The sequence below is a fragment of the Hyperolius riggenbachi genome, chromosome 6 (genome assembly GCF_040937935.1).
Source record: "Hyperolius riggenbachi isolate aHypRig1 chromosome 6, aHypRig1.pri, whole genome shotgun sequence".
Classification (NCBI taxonomy): Eukaryota; Metazoa; Chordata; class Amphibia; order Anura; family Hyperoliidae; genus Hyperolius; species Hyperolius riggenbachi.
This window is the reverse complement of record NC_090651.1, coordinates 195,296,742-195,323,022: the sequence shown is the minus strand read 5'-3', so window position 1 is coordinate 195,323,022 and position 26,281 is coordinate 195,296,742. Positions and strand designations below refer to the sequence as shown.

The following is a 26,281-nucleotide window of genomic DNA, read 5'->3' as shown; positions in this document are numbered from 1 at the left end:
CCAGTTGTTTAGGGCTCAGTTTTAAGAGCCGAACTTGACATGGCGCTCCCCTGCATGGTTCCATGCTCTTGAGCTATGTACATGTTCATTCATCTCATATATTTTCCGTATATTTTCCGCATATACTTACAGGGCCTAACCTTGGTCTCCTTTCCTGTTGAGACTGGTCGGTCGGGTAAGCTTATTTGTTGAGGAATGGCGCTTTTTGCCCCCCGCCTCCTCCCCCTTGAGGAGGGGGGGGGGGGGGAGACGGGCGTGGGAAAACTTTGCTTAAAAGAAATTATCAGTGCTGGGATCTTGGGATGTTATATGGTCCCTTATTACCATAAGGTTATTATATGAAAATTAAGTGGTTAGGAGGGGATTTGGAGTAAGTGTGGTTCATTGTTACTCTCCCGCTGATTCCAATTCCCCCCAAGTTGACTTTGGTCAACATTTTTAGGTGTTTCCACTAAAAAACTAGACAGGTCTATCCTTTTAGGATCCCCTGTGTGGAAAAGTTTTCTTCTTTCTGTTTCTGTTTTACATATGAGCTTCGCTCTGCTTAACCTCTTCTTCTTTTTTTCCTCACTCGATTTTCTCATCCTTTCTTTCCTTCTTCTTTTCTTCTCTCCTTTCTGCTACCTCCCTGGGAACATATCTTGGAAAACCGAGACTTTGGGCATGGCTACCCCTTATACACGGCAAAAAGCCTCCTCCCGCCATGCTTCTCTGGAGTGGAAGTTCTTATCCTTAAACGTTAATGGGCTGAACACCCCTGAGAAAAAGATGCAAGTGCTAGGTTACTTACAAAAGGAAAAAATCCAGGTGGGCTTCCTCTAGGAGACACACCTTAAAGAGACACTGAAGCGAAAAAAATATATCATATAATGAATTGGTTGTGTACTATGAATAATTACTAGAAGATTAGCAGCAAAGAAAATATTCTCATACTTTTATTTTCAGGTATATAGTGTTTTTTCTAACATTGCATTATTCTATAATGTGTGCAGATTACACAACACTCAGCATTCAAAATGATTCTTTCAGAGCAGTCTGTGAAGTAATGACATCTCCTCTGGCAGAGGAAAAGTAAATAGTCCAGGAACAGTTGAGATAATAAAAGTCAGATAACAGCCCTCTCCAAGACTAACTTAGTTGGAGAGCTTAATGGCTTGTTTGTATAGAGATAACAACTGGAGTTTCTCAACTCTTCCTGTACTGGAAACAATTAGACTGATGTATCTGATCTTAATGTTTTATTTCTTAGCTGTACTACACATACAAATCATAATATCATAATTTTTTTTTCGCTTCAGTGTCTCTTTAAGAGTCGTGCTATACCAGTGATTAAAGATCACAGATACACCCAGATTTTCCATGCTACGGCATCAGAGGGGAAAAAGAAGGGGGTAGCTATTATACTCCACAAGTCAATTAAATTTGTGTCTGAAGACTCTAGGGTGGATCCTGAGGGAAGATACAAGTTTCTTAAGGGCAAGGCAGGAGACAAAACCATTACTCTAGCTAACATCTACTCTCCTAACAGGAAACAGTCTTCTTTCCTAGTAAAGGTTCTGGGGGAATTGCAACAATTCCAAGATGGCATCCTGATAGTGGGAGGAGACCTGAATGTTTCCCTTGAGCCCTTGCTAGATACCTCTAATGGCACTTCTTCAATTACATATAAAAGCCTACGCTTTATAAAAAATAAATTAGATGACCTGGCCCTGCTTGATGTCTGGAGAGTCTCACACCCTACAGTTAAAGACTTCACGTTCTTCTCAGGCTTACATAATAAATACACACGTATAGATTACTTCTTTATCCAGCAAAGGGACCTCTCATTTTTGAAGTCCGCTAGCATTGGAGTTAAAACTTTCACGGATCATAATCCAATTTTCCTTACGCTACAATTGCCTGAGAAAATACACCAATCTTGGAACTGGCGTCTTAACCCATATCTTCTCACGGACACTGACAATCAAGTAGCAATTGCCCAAGAAATCAAATCCTACTTTAACCTCAATGAGGAATCGGTGTCAAACAAAATGATATTATGGGAAGCTCATAAGCCTGTTATCAGAGGCTTTTTAATCAATCTGGGCTCCAGAATTAAAAAAGAAAGAAATGCTAGGATATAAAGTCTAGTGGCCCAAATTAAAACTTTGGAAGCATCCCACAAACAATCCTTAGCAACCCAGACTTTCCAGGCTCTTACACAGGCCAGAACATCCCTCCTTAACGAACTGAATATAATTGCTAAACGTAAATTACTAATGAAAAAAAAGATATTCTATGAAGCAGGAAATAAATGTGGGAGGTATCTGGCGAGGGCTCTCCGTAAGCAATCGGCCCAAACAAGGGTCAAATTTATTTGCTTCCCTACTCAATCAAAGATCCATGCAGTAAACAAAATTGCTGAGGAATTCCGTAAGTACTATGAGGGTCTTTACAACCTTTCTTCCTCAGAGAATTTGCGCCCTACTATCAACGATAGGGAAACCGTCCTAAAAGATTTTGTAAATAAGTTTGGTCTCAAAAGGTTTTCGGAAGAGGATGCTGCTAATCTAGACACTCCCTTATCCAAGGAAGAATTTTTCAGTGCACTAAAAAACATGCAACCAGGCAAATCCCCAGGCCCAGACGGCTTCACGGTAGCCTATTACAAGCTGTTCAAAAAGATATTAGCCCGCCGTTTCATAGGAGCATTTAATGATCTAGACCAAGATACCAAACCATCGATCCACTTTCTTAGCGCCCACATCGCAGTAATACCTAAAGATGGCAAGGATCCAGGACAATGTGCAAGTTATCACCATATCTCTCTACTTAATGTGGACGCTAAGTTGTTTGCTAAGATCTTGGCTAACAGACTTCTCCCATTTATACCTGACTTGATACACCTAGACCAATCCGGGTTCGTCCCTGACAGAGAAGGGAAGGATAATACTATGAAAACGGTGGGTATCATAGCACACCTGCAGAAACATGGAGTCCCAGGCATACTACTTTCAACTGACGCAGAAAAAGCGTTTGATCGCATAGCCTGGGACTACATGTTTGCCGTACTTAGAGGCCTGGGGATTCGCCCGCAATTGCTATGCTGGTTACAATCTCTATACCACATCCCTTCTGCTAGGGTTAAAGTTAATGGTTTCCTATCCAACCCTTTGCACATTTCAAATGGAACAAGACAAGGGTGCCCCCTGTCCCCTGTGTTTTTTTATAATCACCTTAGAACCCTTCTTGAATATGATCAGACATGATCCAGATATCAGTGGTATTGGGATTGGCCGAGAGGAGTTCAAACTTGCAGCTTTTGCAGATGATTTGTTATTTTTCATCACTAATCCATCAGTTACTCTCCCTGTCCTTATGTCTCACTTTGCAGAATTTCAGATCCTCTCCAATTTCAAAATAAATTTCCAGAAGTCAGAGGCCATGTCAGTCTCTTTAAGCCAGTCCTCAATTTCCCAATGCAAAGGAGCCTTCCCCTTTAAATGGGCAGCCCAGGCAATTAAATACTTAGGGGTTTTCATCCCTTGGGACCTAAAACTGATTTACAAACTTAATTTTGAGCCCCTCCACTCGAGACTTCTGGCGGAACTACCAGCTTGGGGAACTAAACCCTACCTCTCTTGGTTTGGCCGAATAGCTTCGGTGAAAATGACTCTCCTGCCAAAATTTTTATATGTGTGCCAAACTCTCCCGATAGCTTTGCCAAAATCATAAAGTCTCCAGACGAAAATCTCTGGCTTTGTATGGGGAAACAAAGCCCCTAGACTACGCCAGAGCATACTACAGCTTCCAAAAGACCAGGGGGGTGCAGGACTTCCTAATTTTGCAACTTATCACCAAGCGGCGGTCCTTAGTAGACTTTTTGAGTGGTGTAACCCCAAATCTACTAAACATTGGGTCATTATTGAAGGGGGCCTCTCTCCAGTCTCCCTCCAAGCTCTGCCTTGGATTCTGGACCAGAGAACTAAGGCTTGTGCACAAACCCACCCTCTGATACAGGCCACCATTGGAGTATTCAGGAGCCTATTTTCCAAAAAAGAAGGCTCTTCACTCTTAGGCCCCTTAACACCCGTAAAAAGCAATCCATTATTCCCTCCAGGCCACTTTTCTTCTTTCGCTCATGACTGGCTATCTCCTAGTATCCCCAGACTAAGAGACTTTGTCCACAATAATGGGATTAAGAACATACAAGCGTTGAACCAACAAGTAGCATCAGGCAAATTCCCTTTTTGGGCCTACTTCCAATTCCGCAGTTTTCTAAACAACCAGGTAAATAAAGCTGGAGCGTGCAGGCCTTTGTCTACTCTCGAACAACTACTAATGCAATCTGGACCCCACAGACATACAGTTTCCTTACTGTACGAGCTACTTATCACTATGGGTATCCCATCCACTTTACCATACCAAACTAAATGGGAGAAAGCACTGGGAAAGTCCCTTACAACTGAGCAATGGCAGTCTATCACTTCATTGGCCCACAAATCTACACTGAATGTTTCTGTGCAAGAACAAGGCTTCAAGATCCTTACTTTTTGGTATAAGACCCCAACATTACTAAGTAAATTTGCCCCTGAAGGAGATGTCAGGCATCCAAAGCAGACCTGCTACACATCTTCTGGTCCTGCCCCACTTTGGCCTCCTTCTGGAAGGAAGTTCACAAGTGGATAGGTATAATTTCATCCATAAAAATTCCTTTACTCCTGAAGCCCTGCTACCACACTGCTGCCCAGGCCCCCACAAATTATACAAAAAAACTGTCGTAGTACATCTCATAAATGCAGCTAGAGCTTTGATCCCGTTAATGTGGAAAAAACAGGACCCTCCCTCTATCACCCAATGGTGGGCAAGAGTAGATAATATTGCTCAGATGGAAGAGATTACTCTTACTGCACAAGATAAATCCGAACAATATGTACATACATGGGCATGCTGGGTTATGTTCAAAGAGTCTGAGCATTATAAAAATATTTCTAGAAGTCCTACTTCATAAGTTTCAAGATTTTGGTCTCCCTTCCCATATAAATGCCCTTTTATGCCACTGCAGACCTCTTCTGGGTCCACTCTTCTTCTTCTTTCTTTCTCTTTCATTCCTTCTCTCTTTCTTTCCTCTTACTATTTACTTTCCTTGCATCCAGGTATCCAAGGTTGATGATGGTACTAGATGAAGATTGTATGCCTAGGTTAATATCTTCAAGATTACCTATTCCGAGTTCATTAATGGCTAACTGGCTAGCACTTCCTCCTTAGAGTTAGAGCACACTTTGTTATTTTACGATTACTATTACAATTACATTGATGGGTGTGGTTATTTTTCTCACTTAATGTCTATTACTCATTCTTTAACTACAACATATGCTTACTGTTTTATTCAGCCACAATAATAAGTGACGGTATTTTCTCTGCAATTAAGAACTACTGCATGTTTCCCACTTACTATTTGTACTTGTACCTGAATTATCTTGGCATTGTCTGTTTCTGCTATGACAAAAATCAATAACAATTCTAAATGTAAAAAGAAAAAAAAGAACTGGGGAGTTATGGATTATGCTATGAGCCTCAGATCATTCAGGGTGTGTGCTTGCAGCTGGCTTCCCTTTGATCCTTACCAGGGAGTAAGGTGTCAAGACCTCCCGGGGATTCGTAGCCTGCCTGGCTGAATCTAGGCCTCCTTATCAGAGTGAAACAGCTGGCATATACTCTGAGAGGGACCATTAGCTCTCCAGGGGGCCGGGGAACCAGCTTGTTACAGCTATGTGTTAAACGCAATTAACTACCTTTCCCAGAAGTGTCTATCAAAGTTTGTCATTCTGAGCCCTGCAATAGATGTGCGATCGATTTCGGTGATCAGAAACGACTGCTGGATCTGCGATTTATGTGCGGTTTGGATGACTGGGCATCGCCTGGCGTCACACTCTCTTTCTCCCCCCTCTCTCTGCCCCCATTCTCTCTCTCTCTGCCTCCCTCTCTCTCTCATCCATCTCTTTCTCCCCCATCTTTCTCCTCCCTCTCTCTCTGCTCCCTTTCTTTCATCCCTCTTTCCCCCTCTCATCCCTCTTTCTCTCTCCGCCCCCCTCTCTCATTCCTCTCTTTCTCCCCCTCTCTCTGCCTCCCCCCTCTCTTCTCCCCATCTCTGTCCCCTCCCTCTCATCCCTCTCTTATCCCCATTTCTGCCTCCTTTCTCTCATCCCTCTCTTCCCCCCCCCCTCTCTGCCCCCCTCTCTCATACCTCTCTTTCTCTCTCTGCCCCCTCTCTCTCATCCCTCTCCCCCCTCGTCCCTCTCTCTCACACATCACGCACACACACACACACGCCATACATGTGCACACACACACACCATACATGTGCACACACACGCATACACCATACATGTGCACACACACCATACATGTGCACACATCACACACACCACACATACCACACATGTGCACACATCACACACGCATCATACATGTGCACACATCACACACACACATCATACATGTGCACATATCACACACACCACACACACATCATACATGTGCACACATAACACACACACACCATACATGTGCACACATCACACACACACATACTCCACACATTATAACCACATTACATGCATAAACAAACGTCACACAAGTACTACATATATTTTTACTGCATCACTCACGCCCGCAATTTTTTATTTCCAGGCGCACTTTTGGAAAAGTACTTATTATCCTCCCAGAGTATAACAGAATGCCCCCGGGAGGCTGTAAAAGTAACTTTGGATAATTCTAATGGTGAGGTGGCCACTAATGATCGAACCTTTTTCATCCAATCTTACCATTTCTATGTAATATAAGGGACTGCCTAAATTATCCATTCAATACATTAGATTAAAAAGATTGGTTCAGTAATGGCCACCATAAGGATTTCCACATCTCCCACCAGAGCACCAGAGCATCATGTGCGTGCGCCAATTACTGACATGTGCCATACGTGTCGCTGTTCGCAGTGGATCCTGTAAGTTCCCTCTGGGGTACATAGAGATCTATGCTGCTGTACAGGCTACATAGCTTATAGTAAAGGTTGCTGCTACCTCTAGTGCTCCTGTGGGAGATACACTTCCGCAGCCTCCCAGGGGGAATTATATTTCTGCTTCTATTGTTGAGAATATTTCTGTTTGGCGATGGTAATTGGTGAGAATATTACTGGGGGGGGGGGGGGGGGGGTAGTGACAGGTGGGCCTTGGGCGGTAAAAAGTACAAATCCGGCCCTGGCACTGCTCACTAGGCTGCAGCTGTGATGTAGCCCTCCTCCAAAGTTCCCAACCCCTAACACACACACACTTCTTGGAGTCATCAAAAGCAAGGAGTATGGTAAATTAAAACCATATTATTCAGGATTTAATGGGGAGTGGAGGCATATAAACGTAAAGAGAGAAAGAATGCAGTCTAGTGTGTGTGATTTTGATGTGTGTGTGTGTGTGTGTGTGTGTGTGTGTGTGTGTCTGTGTGTACCATGCTAATACATGAACCGAAAGAAACGTGTAGGTTCATTTCTATGGGAGGGGAGAATGTTGTCTAATTACTTTTAGGGACACTTTGTCTAACTAACTGTGTTATAGGAGGAAACTCGGGCCCACATCCTGTATTACCACATACCACTTTTTTTAGGCGGGGGGGGGGGGGGGGGCACCACAAGTTTTCTTGCCAGGAGTGACAAAAGGGCTAGAGCAGAGATGGCTAACCTTTCAGAGGCCAAATGCCCAAACTACGACCTAACATTGACTTATTTATCACCGAGTGCCAAGGGGGGGGGGGGCGGGGGGCATGGCCATGACATTGTACGGGCAGAGCTAACGTAATGATGTAACAGCGAAGCATAAGAAAAAAGCAGTGTTTCCGCCATGATGTGGTGAAACGAGGATTCGCATCATGGGTGTGCAGAAACTGTGTGATGCTATTTATTAGTATACTCACCGTAACCCCAAAGCAGCAAATATAGCCAACTATGACCATTAAATAATAAATGCAGCAACAGTTACTCCAGACACCAGAAAATAAACGCAATGTGGCAGCGTTTCACCAGAAAAGAATCGTATTGCAGCAGAATTTCACCAGAAAATAATCGTAATGCGCCAATGTTTCACCAGAAAATAATCATAATGCAGCAGTGTTTCAATAATCATAATGCGGAAGCGATTCACCAGAAAAATACACGTAAAGGCTGCAGCATTTCACCAGAAAATACACAATGCGGGCAGCGTTTCACCAGAACATACACATAGGCAGGGCTCCACTGTAATGGGGCACAAAGGGGGACACAAGGGGGCACAGGGGGACTGAATAAGGCACACAGGGCAACAAAAGGAGACACAATGGAGGACAAAATGAGACACAAAGGAGGACAGAAGGAGGCACAGGAAGACAGAAAGAAGGTATACAGAGGGGCAGCGGGCAGTACAGGGAGACAGAAGAAGGCATAAGGGCCAGAAGGAGGCACAAAAAAGGACATAAGGAGGCACAGGAGGACTGAAGTAGGCACACAGGGACAGAAGGAGGCACAAAAGGGGGCAGATTGAGGCACAATGGGGGACAGATTGAGGCACAATGGGGACAGATTGAGGCACAATGGGGACAGATTGAGGCACAAAGGTAGACAAAAGGAGGCACAGGAGGAAATAAGGAGGCACAAAGGATGCAGAAGGAGGCACGATGGGGACAGAAAAAAACACAAAGGGGGCAAAAGGAGGCACAGGGAGACAGTAGGCGGTACAAAGGGGAACAGAAGGATGTGCAAAGGGGGACAGAAGGAGGCACAAAAGGGTGACAGAAAAAGGCAGAGGGGGATGTAAGGAGGCACAGGGAGACAGAAGGAGGCAGAGGGGGAAAGTCAAAGCTACAGGGAGACAGAAGAAGGTACAAAGGGGCACATAAGGAGGCACAGGGGGACAGAGGAATGTGCAGAGGTAGCACATGGGGGCTCAAGAGGCACATGGAGACAGAATGAGGCACAAAGGGAGACAGAAGGGGGCACATGAGGACAGAAGGAGGCAGAGTGGGACTGAAGGAGGAACAGGGGGGCAGAGGTAGCACAGGGGGACAAAGAAAGGCACAAGGGGACATAAGGAGGCACAGGAGGACAGAAGGAGGCAGAGGTGGCACAGGGAGACTGAAGGAGGCACAAAAGGGAGACAGGAGGCATAAAGGGAGATAGAAGGACAAACAGGGGGTCAGACATGGCACAAGGGACTCAAGGAGGCACAAGGGTTTTAAGGAGGCACAAAGAGACAGAATGAGACACAAAAGGGACAGAAGGAGGCACAAAGGGGGGGAAATGATGTACAAGGCACAGAAAGACACAGTGACAGCTGCCTGCAACTTACGCTAAGCAGATGCAGCAGAAACAAGTTATAGAACACCGTGGGAGCGGAGCTTAGTCAGTGGGCGTGGCTTCTGTCAGGGGGCGTGGCTTAAACCAGCAACATGGCGCCCCCAGGACCAATGGCACTCCAGGCAATGGCCTGTACTGCCTATGCCAAGAGGCTCCCCTGCATATACCTACCTTTTGTGTTGAGTGAACCCACCTCACTGCATATACCTAGCCATTGTGTTCAGTGAACCCACCTCACTGGATATACCTACCTTTTGTGTTGAGTGAACCCACCTCACTGCATATACCTACCTTTTGTGTTGAGTGAACCCACCTAACTGCATATACCTACCTTTTGTGTTGAGTGAACCCACCTCACTGCATATACAGTACCTAGCTGTTGTGTTCAGTGAACCCACCTCATTGCATATACCTACGTTTTGTGTTGAGTGAACCTGAACCCACCTCACTGCATATACCTACCTTTTGTGTTGAGTGAACCCACCTCACTGCATATACCTAGCTGTTGTGTTCAGTGAACCCACCTCATCACAGCATATACCTAGCTGTTGTGTTCAGTGAACCCACCTCACTGCATATACCTACCTTTTGTGTTCAGTGAACCCACCTCACTGCATATACCTACCTTTTGTGTTCAGTGAACCCACCTCATCACAGCATATACCTAGCTGTTGTGTTCAGTGAACCCACCTCACTGCATATACCTACCTTTTGTGTTGAGTGAACCCACCTCACTGCATATACCTAGCTGTTGTGTTCAGTGAACTCACCTCATCACAGCATATACCTAGCTGTTGTGTTCAGTGAACCCACCTCACTGCATATACCTACCTTTTGTGTTCAGTGAACCCACCTCACTGCATATACCTACCTTTTGTGTTGAGTGAACCCACTTCACTGCATATACCTAGCTGTTGTGTTCAGTGAAGCCACCTCATCACAGCATATACCTAGCTGTTGTGTTCAGTGAACCCACCTCATCACAGCATATACCTAGCTGTTCTGTTCAGTGAACCCACCTCACTGCATATACCTAGCTGTTGTGTTGAGTGAACCCACCTCACTGCATATACCTACCTTTTGTGTTGAGTGAACCCACCTCACTGCATATAGCTAGCTGTTGTATTCAGTGAACCCACCTCATAACTGCATATACCTAGCTGTTGTGTTCAGTGAACCCACCTCGTCACAGCATATACCTAGCTGTTGTGTTCAGTGAACCCACCTCATCACAGCATATACCTAGATGTTGTGTTCAGTGAACCCACCTCATCACAGCATATACCTAGCTATTGTGTTCAGTGAACCCACCTCATCACAGCATATACCTAGCTGTTGTGTTCAGTGAACCCACCTCACTGCATATACCTACCTTTTGTGTTGAGTGAACCCACCTCACTGTATATACCTAGCTGTTGTGTTCAGTGAACCCACCTCATCACAGCATATACCTAGCTGTTGTGTTCAGTGAACCCACCTCATCACAGCATATACCTATCTGTTGTGTTCAGTGAACCCACCTCACTGCATATACCTACCTTTTGTGTTGAGTGAACCCACCTCACTGCATATACCTAGCTGTTTTATTCAGTGAACCCACCTCATCACTGCATATACCTGCAGGTTCTTATGAGAAAGACAAAAAAGACACAGAGAGACCGGGAGCCCGATCTGGTGTATTATCCAAGGGGCACCAGAAAAAATGTAATACTTGAGGAAATATACTCACAATACACTGGTTGCTAGAACAACCAGCAAAAAAGGCTAAAAGGTCCCCCTATATAATATTATATATATTAGTGCCATAATAAGCAAAAAGGTTCCAAGTCAGATTGCAAGATATATACAAAAACTTTATTGGAGTTGCCAACTACAACCAACGATAAAAACAATTAAAAACAAGGCGGTCAGGCCTGGACTAATATGGCCCTTAATAAGTAATAAGCTTGCTGAGCCAGATGCTGATATCATAAAAACTATGCCCTACCTGGGAGTCTCTGTAGTCTAGATCAACAGTGTTACAACAATAAAATAATGAAAGCGTTATAATAACACTGGACCACAGTAAGTCTCCCACGGAAGGCATACACAAATAAAATCCTCAAACAACAGCTGTCGCTAATAAAGTGCTAGTGCCATAATTAATAATTCATGTGTAACCATATATCAAAAATAGGTAAAAAGTAGTGCAAAATAGTGAATAAGAATAAGTGAGGTAGATAGAACTGGCACAGTATGTGCATGAACAAGGGCAAGAAACGCCAGTAGAGTGGTGAAGTGTAGACAAATTTAGCAACAGTAAGAAGAAGAGGATTGACGCAAGAGGCTCACCTATAATGAATTGATAAACTTGCCAGGCCTGATCGCAGCGGCGCTACCCACGCCGTCCACTAGTTCCGCCGAAGCTGCAAATTTTGCTAAATTTTTCTACACTTCACAACTCTACTGGCGTTTCTTGCCCTTGTTCATGCACATACTGTGCCAGTTCTATCTACCTCACTTATTCTTATTCACTATTTTGCACTACTTTTTACCTATTTTTGATATATGGTTACACATGAATTATTAATTATGGCACTAGCACTTTATTAGCGACAGCTGTTGTTTGAGGATTTTATTTGTGTATGCCTTCCGTGGGAGACTTACTGTGGTCCAGTGTTATTATAACGCTTTCATTATTTTATTGTTGTAACACTGTTGATCTAGACTACAGAGACTCCCAGGTAGGGCATAGTTTTTATGATATCAGCATCTGGCTCAGCAAGCTTATTACTTATTAAGGGCCATATTAGTCCAGGCCTGACCGCCTTGTTTTTTTTTTTTTTTTTTTATTCTTTATTTATCCAACAATAAATATTTCCCATCATCTTACAAAAAGAGACAAAGAGATACCAGTACAACATCTTATACATATACTCCTAAAAGTGTGTCTACCCCCCCCCTCCCCTTCCCCAAATCTGACCCACCTCCACTGTTCCCAGGGCAGTACTTCTTCTCTCACCTCTTCCTACACCAATTCTTATTAGCCCTAACTCCTTCCTAACCTTTCTCCCATCTTGGGGAAGAAGCCCTTTCCTTCTCCTCAGTTTACAACCCCCTCTAAGAGACACTGGTACAAGATTTAGAACCACCACCCAGAGATTTAGATCACACCCAGTGTAGTGAATAGATACCCACCGGTCCCACCTGTCTTTCTCTTCATGCTGACCAAGATTTATACATAATGGCCTCAGCCCCGGAACTCCACCGTGTGCCACCTCCACCAACCGCCCGGCCACCAGCAGATACCTACGAGCCCAGGCCTATGTCTCCCTGCCCATAGGCGCGCCTCCCATCCCCCTCTGGACACGATATCTTACCCTTCTCGTATTCTTCTGTTTCTCTGAATTCTAACCATTTATCCCACCCCCGATTTTCTTTTCCCTTAATTATACTTGAAAGTTCTTCCATCTGATAAGTTTGGTCTATTTCTGTAAACCATTCCCTTATGGTGGGGGCCTGTTGACACTTCCAGTTTCTTGCAATTAGAATTCGAGCTGCATTAATTAAGTGCATCCCCAATGACCCTCTATACTCTTTAATCCCTTTTTCCACCAGATGTAGCAAGTATACCTCCGGACCTGACTGAACTGGTATTCCAGCCAGTTCCCATATATATTTCTTTACCTTCTCCCAATATCCAGCGAGGCCTTCACATGTCCACCAAATATGCAGCAACTCTCCTCTTTCCTTACCACACCTCCAGCACATTGGGCTTGCCCCACTCATCTTGTTTAATCTAACTGGCGTATAATACCACCTCATTACTAACTTATACCCAGATTCCTGTATTCTAGTGGACATCGAGGCCTTGTGTGTCATCCTCAGAATTCTTTCCCATTGGGTGCTCTCCCAGTTCCTCCCCATGTCCCCCTCCCACTTTATTTTGTACTTTAGAGTATGGTCTTCCTCTTCCTCCAATATTTTATAAATTTTTGCTAATGTTCCCTTTGTCGGTCCCTCCATCAGACAGAGCCTCTCAAACTGAGTCAGTTCCCTTGAAAGTGTCTCCCTCGTGCCCAATGTGAGAAGGAAATGTCTAAATTGATACATACTCCACCTAGCTATCTGCATCACCTGAAGTTGTTCTGCTATTTCCCTTTCATCCAACCATCTACCTTTTCTAATCATGGAGCAAATCTGTGGGCTTCTTCCCATCCTCCATTCTCTGTAACCTTCTTTAAGGCACCCCGGTGGGAATCTGTTATTTCCCAACAATGGCATGAGGGGAGTGACCGCCTTGTTTTTAATTGTTTTTATCGTTGGTTGTAGTTGGCAACTCCAATAAAGTTTTTGTATATATCTTGCAATCTGACTTGGAACCTTTTTGCTTATTATGGCACTAATATATATAATATTATATAGGGGGACCTTTTAGCCTTTCTTGCTGGTTGTTCTAGTATTATTCAGGTCGATGACCTTCCCCCTTTTTTTTAGCCCATGGTGGTATTTATAGAGATATTGTTATATAGATATGTCTGCTCATCCTTTTCACGTTAAAAATACACTGGTTGCTAAGCAGCAACCAGGCGTTCCGCATGTGGGGAAGTACCGTCCCTACTCGGCCTTGCTTCTAGTGCTCTAGTAGGTCGCGACTCCAGAAAAAGACAGGACACCGGGAAAAATTCCAGGGGTACCTTCCCCTGGATTAAGGGTTCAATAACTGGGATAGAGGGAGTTAGGAGGCGCCCGGGCAAGGAATCTGTATCTTAAGACTTGTACTTCAGATATAGTATAATATTGGTTAGCGTACCTTGAGGAAGTCACACTCACACGTAGGGTAGTTGTAATAAAAAACTTCTCAGGCTTTATTTAATATGGCACAATTTGACAACGCGTTTCGCGGTCACAACCACTTCATCAGGTCAGTAGATGTGCCCTTAAAATAAAGAAGGCAATGCTCAGAATCCATAACACCGTATTTCTAGCTCATACAATAACAGTAACATTAAAATGTAGGCATATATCTGCAAAGGCAGTTAAAATGTAATAATAAAGAAATATATATAAAAGTATAGTATAATAACATCAGGTAATAAAAATATACACAAATATATATATAGATGCATGTATACAGTCAAACTTATTTGATCATTAACTCAATATGTGAAAATGCAAGAATAGTATCGTTAACATCTCTAGGATTTGATTATTTGTTTAATAAAATAGGTTTTTGTGTTGGGATAAATCCAGAGGGGTGCAATGGTGGAATAAGTACGGAGCAGGGGGTTCCGTATAGTCATTAGGTTTAAAAGTCCCTCAGGGCCCATTAATTGATTCTATGGGGGGGGGGGGAGGGGGTGTTGAGGGGGGGTACGTCCTCCTTGGAGGAAAGTGATTGGAAATGGAGACTAGGAGACAAGAGGGATGGGATGAGGATCTGACACCCTGGAGTAAGGTTAGAGGGTCCTATTGGGGCCAGATCGCGGTATCCTCATAGGGGGCCAGGGATACGGCCTCGCTTAGGTGAAGTAGTGTTGCAGTGGGAGGATAGGAAGATAAGCCGCATTTATAAGAGGCGGTATCACTTAGTGGGGATCACGCTATACTGGGGTGGATGCGGGGATCCGATTGCCTCGTGGGTATACTAGGTGGGACAGAGATGTTTGACCCCGGAATTAGGGGTATGTGACCCCCTGGGGTCCTGTGTGAGGGATGTAGAGGAAGCGGAGGGAAGGTGTAGCCGGTGATAGATTGTCTCTTACCTGTGAGACAACGGTCCCAATCCAGAGCTCCTTAAAAGAGCGCACGGGATGCGGGCTCAGATGAAATAGCCGCGCTCCTAGGAATCCTGACGTCACCGCGTGCGGGGAGTGCACTACGTAGCGCCGGCGACGTCAGTGAAGGAAGGACGGTGGCCTGTATGGGTCACGATAGAAGGTAGTGCGGAGGAGACGCTCCTTAGTTGCTAGGAGATGGCCGGGTGGAGTGGAAGACTGAGCACTAGAGCTCCAATTCGCTCCTGGCCGCCATTTTTTTTTGTGTACCACAGGGGGCAGCCATGTATATGAGGCACATGGTTAAACGAGGTCTGATTCTAGTGGGTGGAGGGAGGAGGGCACCTCACCTCTAGGGGGATACATAGACAGGGAATAATTTCTAGCAGTAGTTCAGAGAATATAAATATCTGGACTGTACAGAAATAAAAATAATAATAAAAAAAATAATAAAAAACGAAATAAAAAATATAATAAATAATAAGAATAAAAAAAAAAATTATACAGAATATACAGCTGGAAGGGACAGTCTGAGAGGAACATATGTTAAAGAAACACAACTTGTTCTTACATTAACAGTACATACATCACATAGCACATAGATAAGAGCTAGGGCCTGGTATATATACAGAGGTATAGGAAAAAAAGGGGGGATACCACCCCTCAATGTGATAATAGGATTTCTATCTTATCCCGAAGGCTTATTACTAAATATATATACCGTATTTTTCGGACCATAAGACCCACTTTTTCTCCCTCAAAAGTGGGGGGGGAAACTCACTGCGTCTTATGGTCCGAATGCACCAATTTATGCCTGGAACCGCTGACTCTCCCGTCCTTGCGCAACTTTATAGTATCGGCAGGAGGCTAAGCATGGTGAAATGAGCTCTGTCTGCATCCCGTTAGCTAGTTTTACCTTACTGCTATGAAGGGAGAAATGGCGTAGGCTGCGGTGTTTGCTGGTCGCAGCGAAGGACCTTGGAGTAGCATTGCAGGTGATGCGGCAGTGCTGGCGGGCTTGTTCCAGTATGAGAGGAGGAGGGGGCAGCCAGGCAAGAAGAAGTCCATGCTGGAAGTCCTGGCGGGCCGTTGTGAGGCGGAGTAGGCGGCCGGTGCGAGAGACGCAGCGGTGCTGGAAGTCCTGGCGGGCCGTTGTGAAGAAGAGTAGGCGGTCGGTGTGAGAGACCCAGCGATGCTGGAAGTCCTGGCGGGCCGTTGTGAAGAGGAGTCGCCGTGCTGGTGTGAGAGACGCGGCGGTGCTGGAAGTCCTGGCGAGCCACTGGGATGAGGAGCCGGTTGCCGGTGCAAGAGATGCTCTGCTTCCCGATGCCTAGCTCTCATGCTGCTAGCCTTGGAGGGGTTGTTCGGGCGGAGGAGTCGGCGGATGCGGCGGTGCTGGAAGTCCTGGTGGGTTGTTGAGAGGAGGAGCCAGCGGCCGATGTGAAGCTCTCATCAGCGGTGCTGCTAGCCTTGGAGGGGTTGTTCGGGAGGAGGAGCCGGCAGATGCGGCGGTGCTGGAAGTCTTTGCGGGCTTGATCCAGTGTGGAGGTAACAGCCAGCCAAGAAGACTCGACACAGCTGCTGAGCCTGGGCTGTGGTAGTGATGTCCCCTCCCTCTTGAAGACAACGCAGTGTTCCACTTCATGATGCGACAGCTGATGGCCCAGTGCACCCCAGAGCTCCTTCTCGCTGCTTGCCAGAGCTATACCGCTACTGCATCCCCGGCAGACCAAGTGACCATCCTGAGACAAGTGGGTATGTAAGCCCAGAGTTAACTATACTTACTGTAACTGGGGTGGGGCAGAAGACTAAAACTTAATGTAAAGGGGGTATTAGTGTATTACTGTAACTGGGGTGGGGGGCAGGGTATTTCTGTAACTGGAGGCTATTAATGTAATGGGGGTATTACTGTGGGGGCAGGAGTTTACTGTAACTGGGTGGGGTATTAAAAATGGTATAACTGTAACTGGGGTTCAGGCAAGGGGATTACTTTAACTGAGGGATTATTACTGTAATTGGGGGTATTACTGTAACTGGGGAGGGGATTTCTGTAACTGGGGAGGAAGACCACTTTGGGGGAGAAGCTCCACAAGACGCCCCTGCACAATGGACGCACCAGGTTTAGTATTTTATTTTTTTTCTTGGTTTTTGTCCTCTAAATGTAGGTGCGTTTTATGGTCCGGAGTGCCTTATGGTCCGAAAAATACGGTAATAATAATTAATTGTAAAGTTGGAGAGCATTAGGCGTATGAGAGATACACTAAGGCCGTATTACCCAGTTGGAAAGTGAGTAGCATCTCATATGGTAAGGGAGGGGAGGGTATAGGAAGGAGGGAAGGGGTGGGGGGAGGGATAATTTGGGGGGAGGGGAAGTGAGGGGGGGAGGAAAAAGAGAGAAAAAGAGAAGGGGAAGGGTTGTGGGAATCGTGGGGGGGGGGGGGGGGAATGGGACTGGGTTGGGTTGAAGGGGGCCCAGGCTAACCTAGTAGGAACAGAGGGAGGGGGTGGAGGGGAAGAGACAAGGTGGGGAAGAAAATGGGAGGGGGAAGGAAAGGAAGGGTGGCACAGTGGAACCTGGGAAGGGGGGTGGACAAGGGGTGGAAAAAGTTTTGGTTAGAATGATCGGTCTAGATTCCCCGGGGAGACTCTGGTAGCATTATTTAAAAGTTGTGTTCAAGACAAACATTAAGGCCTCCAGGTTGTAGGGTGTTTAATCGAAACACCCAGTACATTTCCCTAGTTCTCAGTTTCTCATGTCGGTCCTGGGTTTCTCCTGAGATGTGTTCAATAGGACAAATGTAGGTCCGGTCTATGTTTTGGTTGTGGTACAATTTAAAATGTCTTGATAGGCCGTGCTTCATAAAGCCATTCTCTATGTTTCGCCTATGTTGTCCCCATCTGGTTCTCAGGGGTTGGGTGGTGCGGCCTATATATTGAAGCCCGCATGGGCATGTCACTACATAAATGACAAAGTCTGAGGTACAATCCATTTGATTTGATTGTGTTGACTTGAGAATCTGTTGATAAAGTTGGGTACATCTTGTGTTGGCTTCTTCTGTTTAGTATTTATTTTTAATAGGTTGCTGCGATCAGTTCTCCTCGCCTTCTTCATTGCTTCTTTGACCAACTTGCTGGGAAAGTGTTTCTCCTTGAACTTCTGAGTCAGGACTTTCGCTTGTTTATCGAAGACTCTAATATCAGTACAGTTTTTTCTAATCCTTAGAAATTGTCCAAAGGGTATGTTAGTCTTCCAAGCTTTATAGTGACTACTTTTGTAGTCTATGTAGGAGTTAGAATCTACATTCTTGAAGTGATTTCTGGATTTAATGATGTGGTTTTCGTGGTATAGGACCACATCTAGGTACTCGATCTCGAGTTCATTGTGGTTAGACGTAAAGGTAATTCCCCAATCGTTATCATTCAGGTAGTCCTTGAATGCACCTATGGATGTAGTATCTCCATCCCATATTAGAATCAGATCGTCAATATATCTCTTATAAAAAATGACATTTTTCGCAAAAGGATTAGTGAGTCCCAATAGCAGCTTTTCCAAAAGACCCATGGTCAAATTAGCATAGCTGGGTACGAAGCTCGCCTGCATGGCTGTGCCCCTCTTCTGTAGAAATATGGTCCCCATGAATTGAAAAAAATTATGACTGAGTATAAATGCTATAGCTTGTATCAGGAAGAACTTTTGATTGATAGGTAATTTTTCGTCGAGTGTGAGGAAATGCCAGACAGCTGCTAGGCCGATTCGATGGTGAATGTTGGAATAAAGCACTGAGACATCTAAAGTAACCCATTTGTAGCCTTTTTTCCACTGGATTTTTTCTAGTTCGATTAGTAGGTTAGTTGAGTCTTTTAGGTAGGATGGTAGTGACCGGACATAGGGTTGCAGGTGTAGGTCCACCAGTTCCGATAGATGTGAGGTGAGGGATCCTACACCTGCTATGATTGGGCGTCCTGGAGGGTTGTTCAAGGTCTTATGTATCTTAGGCAGATGGTAAAAGTGTGCTAATTTTGGGTTGGATATCATAATATATTCCTTCTCATTCTTGTTGATGATTCCCTCTTCGAAAGCCTATGTTATAAGTTTGATCAATTGTCCAGAATATTCCTTAGATGGATCTTCTCTTAGTATTTCGTAGTATTCTTTGTTGTCCAGAATTCTGTTTGCTTCTTTCAGGTAATCTATTCTGTTCATTATCACTATTCCTCCCCCTTTATCTGCTGCCTTGATCACAATATCTTTATTGGTTTCCAGGTTTTTTATTGCTATCTTTTCTGTTTTCGTTAGATTTTGGATTGTGTTGTCCTTCTCCATCTTCTTGAAATCGTCCAGAACTTGTTCATAGAAACTCTCTATAAAGGGTCCCCTATATCTAGTGGGGTAGAAAGTGGATTTATTTTTCAGTTTGGTGTGTATATATCTCTCGAGAGCCATGTCCTCATGATCTATAATGGTCGTTGATTCTCCATTTTCTTTATCTAAAATGATTGGAGTCACAATTCGGTCTTTTGTGCAAGTTTGTCCTTTTAGTGTCTTCATTGTGAAGTACCTCTGCAGAGTAAGTTTCCTAGTGAATGAATTTAGATCTATGAATAAATCGTACAGTTTTGATGGTTTATTCGGACAAAAATAGAGTCCTCTACTTAATACATTTTCTTCTGTATGGTTGAGGATATATGAAGATAAATTGAATATTGTTTTTTTGCTACTGTTTTCTTCCAGCTTAGTCTGGTTTATTAGATGGAGAGTTTTCTGTTTGCCTTTTTTGCCCCCTCTCTTTCCCCTCTTTCTGGGCTTGGTGCTGGTCTTTTCGCCGTTCTTATAGGTGATGATATTGTGAGCGGTGTCAGGAAATTCAGTGGGTCTATTAATCTTGGTCGTAGGGGAGGTGTTTTTCCCATCACTGTTGGTAACTCTAAAAAAGAAGATGAAGAGGTATTGCTCGTGAGGTTAGACCCTGAACTACTATTGGACTCCGGTGCCGGTGCCCGTTCTGTTGTTTCATCAGTTGAGGTAGTTTGGTCCGTCGGGGTTCTGTTATTCTATGAGTCATACGTGGAAGAATGGGGGTCGCATCTGTTTCTGATTGCTTGTACATAGATTCTTCTTCCGGACCTTCTATGGTCAAGTCATTCTGTGGTTCAATGTGAATACTAAGATCAAGCAGTTCATCTGGTAACTGTGACTGATTTATCGTCGGTGACACTGTTTGCATATCGCCTCTACTGTGGCCAGGAGCGCTGGGTGTGCTGAATGTCTCTCCATCGTCCGACTCTATTTCTTTGTTTTTTTGTTGTTGTTTTTGTTCTTGATGTCCTTTCCTCGGTGTGATTGGGTTTAACTTGGACTCCCGTTGGGGCTCGATATTTTTTACCCTCTGTATTGGATTTCTTGGGTGGTTCAGTGGTGGGTATTCCCAATGATGTCGTGGTCGCTTAGGTTCCAGCTGTTCTCTATGTTTTTGTTGTTTTTAGTTTCTGAACGACCTCCTCCTTTTAGGTGTCTGGCGTCTCGGTACTGATGGAATGTAACGGGGATGTGCGTTGGATGTATTAGGTGCATCTGGCCTCCAGGATTCAAAACCTTCATTATGTATAGTGTTCGTTGGGGGTTCATCCTGTCCTATCCCAGATATCTGTTCTTCTTGTGGGTCCCTTTGTTTTTGAGGTTGGAAAGGTCTGGGTCTGTATGTTCTTTGTTTATTGTTTTAATAGAGATTCCTATCTCTATTTAGCTTCTTCAGTTTGTTTTCTGAAATTTCAAGTTCAAATCGATTAAGTTTATTATTGAGAACATGAGAAAAGACTTTAAATTGTTTAGAATCTGTATACTCTGATAAGATTGTCTTTTGGTTTTGAATTTGGGGTTTAAGTTCTTCTATGATACTTTTTCGTTTATTAGTAATGCGTTCCATCATCCCCTCGAGCAAAACTCCAGATAGTCATACCATTCAGCAGTAAATACTGGATCGTCTAGCAATGGCGATTCTGTAGGTACCCGTAACCCCCCCCCGGGGAGATTTTCTCCTCTATATATACTGACTGCATTCCAATGTCTGCTAAATTGAAAAACTCAGTCTTCAGGACTTTTTCTAATGCAAAGAATATAGGGCTGAGATCTGGTATGACCCGTTCTTCGGTGGGTGTTGGATGATCAGAATTTTGTTCTTGTTGGTCCGGTTGAAAGTTGTGCAGCTTGAACTGTTCAAGTAGTCTAATGCGTTGTGCAGACCTCGTTTAACCATGTGCCTCATATACATGGCTGCCCCTTGTGGTAGACAAAAAAATGGCGGCCAGGAGCGAATTGGAGCTCTAGTGCTCAGCCTCCCACTCCACCCGGCCATCTCCTAGCAACTAAGGAGCGTCTCCTCCGCACTACCTTCTATCGTGACCCATACAGGCCACCGTCCTTCCTTCACTGACGTCGCCGGCGCTACGTAGTGCACTCCCCGCACGCGGTGACGTCAGGATTCCTAGGAGCGCGGCTATTTCATCTGAGCCCGCATCCCGTGCGCTCTTCTAAGGCACTCTGGATCGGGACCGTTGTCTCACAGGTAAGAGACAATCTATCACCGGCTACACCTCCCCTCCGCTTCCTCTACATCCCTCACACAGGACCCCAGGGGGTCACATACCCCTAATTCCGGGGTCAAACATCTCTGTCCCACCTAGTATACTCACGAGGCAATCGGATCCCCGCATCCACCCCAGTATAGCGTGATCCCCACTAAGTGATACCGCCTCTTATATACGCGGCTTATCTTCCTATCCTCCCACTGCAACACTACTTCACCTAAGCGAGGCCGTATCCCTGGCCCCCTATGAGGATACCGCGATCTGGCCCCAATAGGACCCTCTAACCTTACTCCAGGGTGCCAGATCCTCATCCCATCCCTCTTGTCTCCTAGTCTCCATTTCCAATCACTTTCCTCCAAGGAGGGCGTACCCCCCCTCAACCCCCCCCCCCCATTGAATCAATTAATGGGCCCTGAGGGACTTTTAAACCTAATGACTATACGGAACCCCCTGCTCCGTACTTATCCCACCATTGCACCCCTCTGGATTTATCCCAACACAAAAACCTATTTTATTAAACAAATAATCAAATCCTAGAGATGTTAACGATACTATTCTTGCATTTTCACATATTGAGTTAATGATCAAATAAGTTTGACTGTATACATGCATTTATATATATTTTTGTGTATATTTTTATTACCTGATGTTATTATAGTATACTTTTATATATATTTCTTTATTATTACATTTTAACTGCCTTTGCAGATATATGCCTACATTTTAATGTTACTGTTATTGTATGAGCTAGAAATACGGTGTTATGGATTCTGAGCATTGCCTTCTTGATTTTAAGGGCCCATCTACCTGATGAAGCGGTTGTGACCGCGAAACTCGTTGTCAAATTGTGCCATATTAAATAAAGCCTGAGAAGTTTTTTTATTACAACTACCCTATGTGTGAGTGTGACTTCCTCAAGGTACGCTAACCAATATTATACTATATCTGAAGTACAAGTCTTAAGATACAGATTCCTTGCCCGGGCGCCTCCTAACTCCCTCTATCACTGCATATACCTAGCTGTTGTGTTCAGTGAACTCACCTCATCACAGCATATACCTAGCTGTTGTGTTCAGTGAACCCACCTCACTGCATATACCTACCTTTTGTGTTGAGTGAACCCACCTCACTGCATATACCTAGCTGTTGTGTTCAGTGAACCCACCTCATCACAGCATATACCTAGCTGTTGTGTTCAGTGAACCCACCTCATCACAGCATATACCTAGCTGTTGTGTTCAGTGAACCCACCTTATTACAGCATATACCTAGCATCCCCCCCGAGATGGATAAAACTGACAAACCAGGTAGAGGAAGAGGTAGAGGCAGACCCAGAGGAAGGCCACCCGGCACCGGCAGGTCTGTGCAAGGTCGTGTTGATGTGATTTTGTGCAGCCCTGGCCCAAAGTACAGTGCTCAGAAGAAGGCACGTGCCATCAACTCCCAAGATTATCAGGACGTGGTTGACTATTGTAAGGCTTGGTGGTGTATTCTCCACAGTCAGCATGCAACGCATGAGCTGGCGTGGAGGAGATACACACACTAGCACAAGGAAACAGGCTATCCCTAGTATAGTGGAGGGGAGGACTGACTCCAATAGGAGATTGTGGCGCACAGAGCCGGTGCAGATCTGACAGCCACAAACAATGCTTTCGTTATAACGTCTCAGCGCAAAGTAGCGCTGAGCGCATAAACCAGAACTGAGGAGATCAGGACAGGTAGACAGAATGAACGCTTGCTTAACTAGCCACTACTTAGTGACAGCAAGCGTCCACAATAACACAGACTGGAATGAGGCAGCCAATGCGTTGCGGCGATGGCGTGCCTCACAAAGACAGGACAGGATAGTCAGGAAATAGCAGGATCAAGATAGATGAACGTAACACAGATAAATATACAATAAGTATGTTTTCCTAGCGTATTACAATTACAGCTATCAATGAAACTATTTGTAACGTCTGACTAACATATGTATATATCGGCAATGAACCGATATATGACATAAGCAGGAACACTGACTTAGACTGGAACAATACAGGGAACAGGACTCAGAAGGATTCGCTATCTCTTCGCAGAGATGAACGCAATCCACAAATGGTAACAGAACAGGATTCAGAAGGATTCGCTATCTCTTCGCAGAGATGAACGCAATCCACAAATGGTAACAGAACAGGATTCAGAAGGATTCGTTATCTCTTTGCAGAGATGAACGCAATCCACAAACGGTAACAGAACAGGATTCAGAAGGATTCGTTATCTCTTCGCAGAGATGAACGCAATCCACAAACAGAACCAGGAGCAGGGTAACTACCTCAGCACGGGTGATCACGGTACACGCAACCTACCAAAACGTGCTGGAAAGCTGACTAACTGTACACAGGATATAAACAGTTTGTGTACGTATACATCAGCGACACTGATGTATCAACGTAACACGAATACAAGGAAAATAATAAACATGCTGGTATGCATATATATGGGCAATGAACCAATATATGATGCAAAACCAGCAAAGTATCTTTTAGAACAAGAAACACGATCGGGGCTGAAGCGACAGCAAGACTAGCTTACACTGAAGCTATGAAAACCCAAGGAAACCCTGCAGGAAGCAGATCTTTATACTGAGGTCATCCAATGGGAGCAGACATGCAGATTCCCACACAGGTGAATGATAATCAGTCACAAGCTGACAGCAGGGAAAGACAGACAAAGCTATGCAGCTTGCATGGAAAGACATCAGAACTGCCTGAGCTGCAGCACTACTACTTCCAGCAACACCTGCTGCAGCAGCGATCATTACAGTACCCCCGCCCTTAAAAGCGGATTCCAGACGCTTTTCAAAACTGAAATTCCCAACAAAACAGTCTGACTGATAATTCATGATGACCGGGACATCCCGGCAAGACCGAATTCCAGAATCAGTCCCCACAAGACTGGACCCATCAGAACCAGAACCTACAGAACCATGCCCATCAGTACTACAAGCCCCAGTGTGACACCCATCAGAACCATGATTTCCAGAAGAAAGCCCTCCGAAACTCCCTGAGCGATACCCACCGCCTTCCAGGAACCGTTCAGAAACGCCAAAGCCTTTGCAATGCCCACCGGGACTGTCTTTAGCAACACAAAACCCACTGTTGAACCAGTCCAAGGCACCAGGACAAGTTTTCTCAGAGACCTCCCAGAACACCTTGAAGCTCCAAAGAGATCCCCATAGGTCAGAACGCCCCTTAGGCTCACATGGAGAACTATCAAGAACCCCTATGGAACCTAGGGCAATTCCCGAGTCAGGGCCACAAGGACAAACATCAAGATCAGGGCTTTCAGGGACCAGAACCATCTCTGGGCATGCAGGCAGACTGGCAACATCAGAACATGTTCCCACTAAGGAAGCATCAGAGCACGCTAACACCTTAGACACACTTGGGCATTCTGGCACACAAAGAACATCTGGGCACACTGGCACAAGAGAAACCTCTGGGCATGTCAAGGAACTGTGAGCCTCAGGGTCAGCCAAGACAGGACCAAAACCAGGACTGGCCAAAAAAAAATCATCATGACTAGACTTCTCAACTACTGGACTTTTATACGAGAATGCAGGATCAGACTTAGATGTCGCTGATTCCAGCAAAGTCAGTAACAAATCAGATTCAGGGGCACTAACAAGACAGGACAAATCTTCTGATGTATGCACTGAACCAGATAGGGACTCCACAACTACCTCTGGACTGGACAGAGACTCATCTAATACACTGGATTGGAGCTCATGAGGCGCTGCAGAACAAGTCAGTATTGCAGCAGCCCCCACTGGACTAGGCAAAACTGAGGAATTCCCTGGACAGGAAGGGGACTCTGGAACCTCTGCCACAGCGGCCAGAGAACCAGAATCTTTCAGGATACAGGGCTGGGTTTCAGGAACACTCATCAGACCGGACTGAAATTCTGAGATGTCTATTATTTTGACCAGAGAATCAGAATTATCCATGTTACAGGGCAAGACTTCTGAAACATTCAGAGGACAGGGCTGGAGTTCCTCGGCTGTTACAACACTGGAGAGGGACTCAACAACATTGGTTAAATCAGACTGTATACAGGGCAAGGTATCTAACACACTTGCTGACAAGGACAGTATTTCAATGGCTTCTGCTTTGCTGGGCAGAAATTCATCAAGTTTTATTAGAGCAGACTGTAATTCCAAAACAGCTGCTAGACAAGTGAATATTACTGCAACATCAACTGAGGTAAGCAGTGCCTCAGACTCCTCTGCTAGAGGGTTTGAAGTATCCAAAGTACTGGGTGAAGCATAAGACTCTGCGACCACAGCTTCACTGGACAGGATCACTGAACAGTCCATATTGCAGGGCAAAACCATGGAAGCACCTGCTGGACAGCATAATGATTCTGTGACCTGAGTTTCATTTGAGAGATCTACTGCACAATTCATGGTACAGGGCAAATTTACTGGAATATTTTCTGAACAAGGTAATAATTCTGCGATTTCAGGTTCACATAGCAGATGCTCTGAGCTATTCACGAAACTAGAGCGAGGTGTAGAAACAGGAAGATCAAGACACAATGTTTG

General features: G+C 44.8%; 1 protein-coding gene across 2 annotated transcripts in view; it reads right to left on the bottom strand.

Annotated features, from left to right (window-relative positions):
- ROBO4 (roundabout guidance receptor 4) overlaps positions 1–26,281 on the bottom strand; it is a 1,158,575-nt gene that overhangs the window by 1,011,269 nt on the left and 121,025 nt on the right. The gene's annotated exons all lie outside the window — the stretch shown is intronic.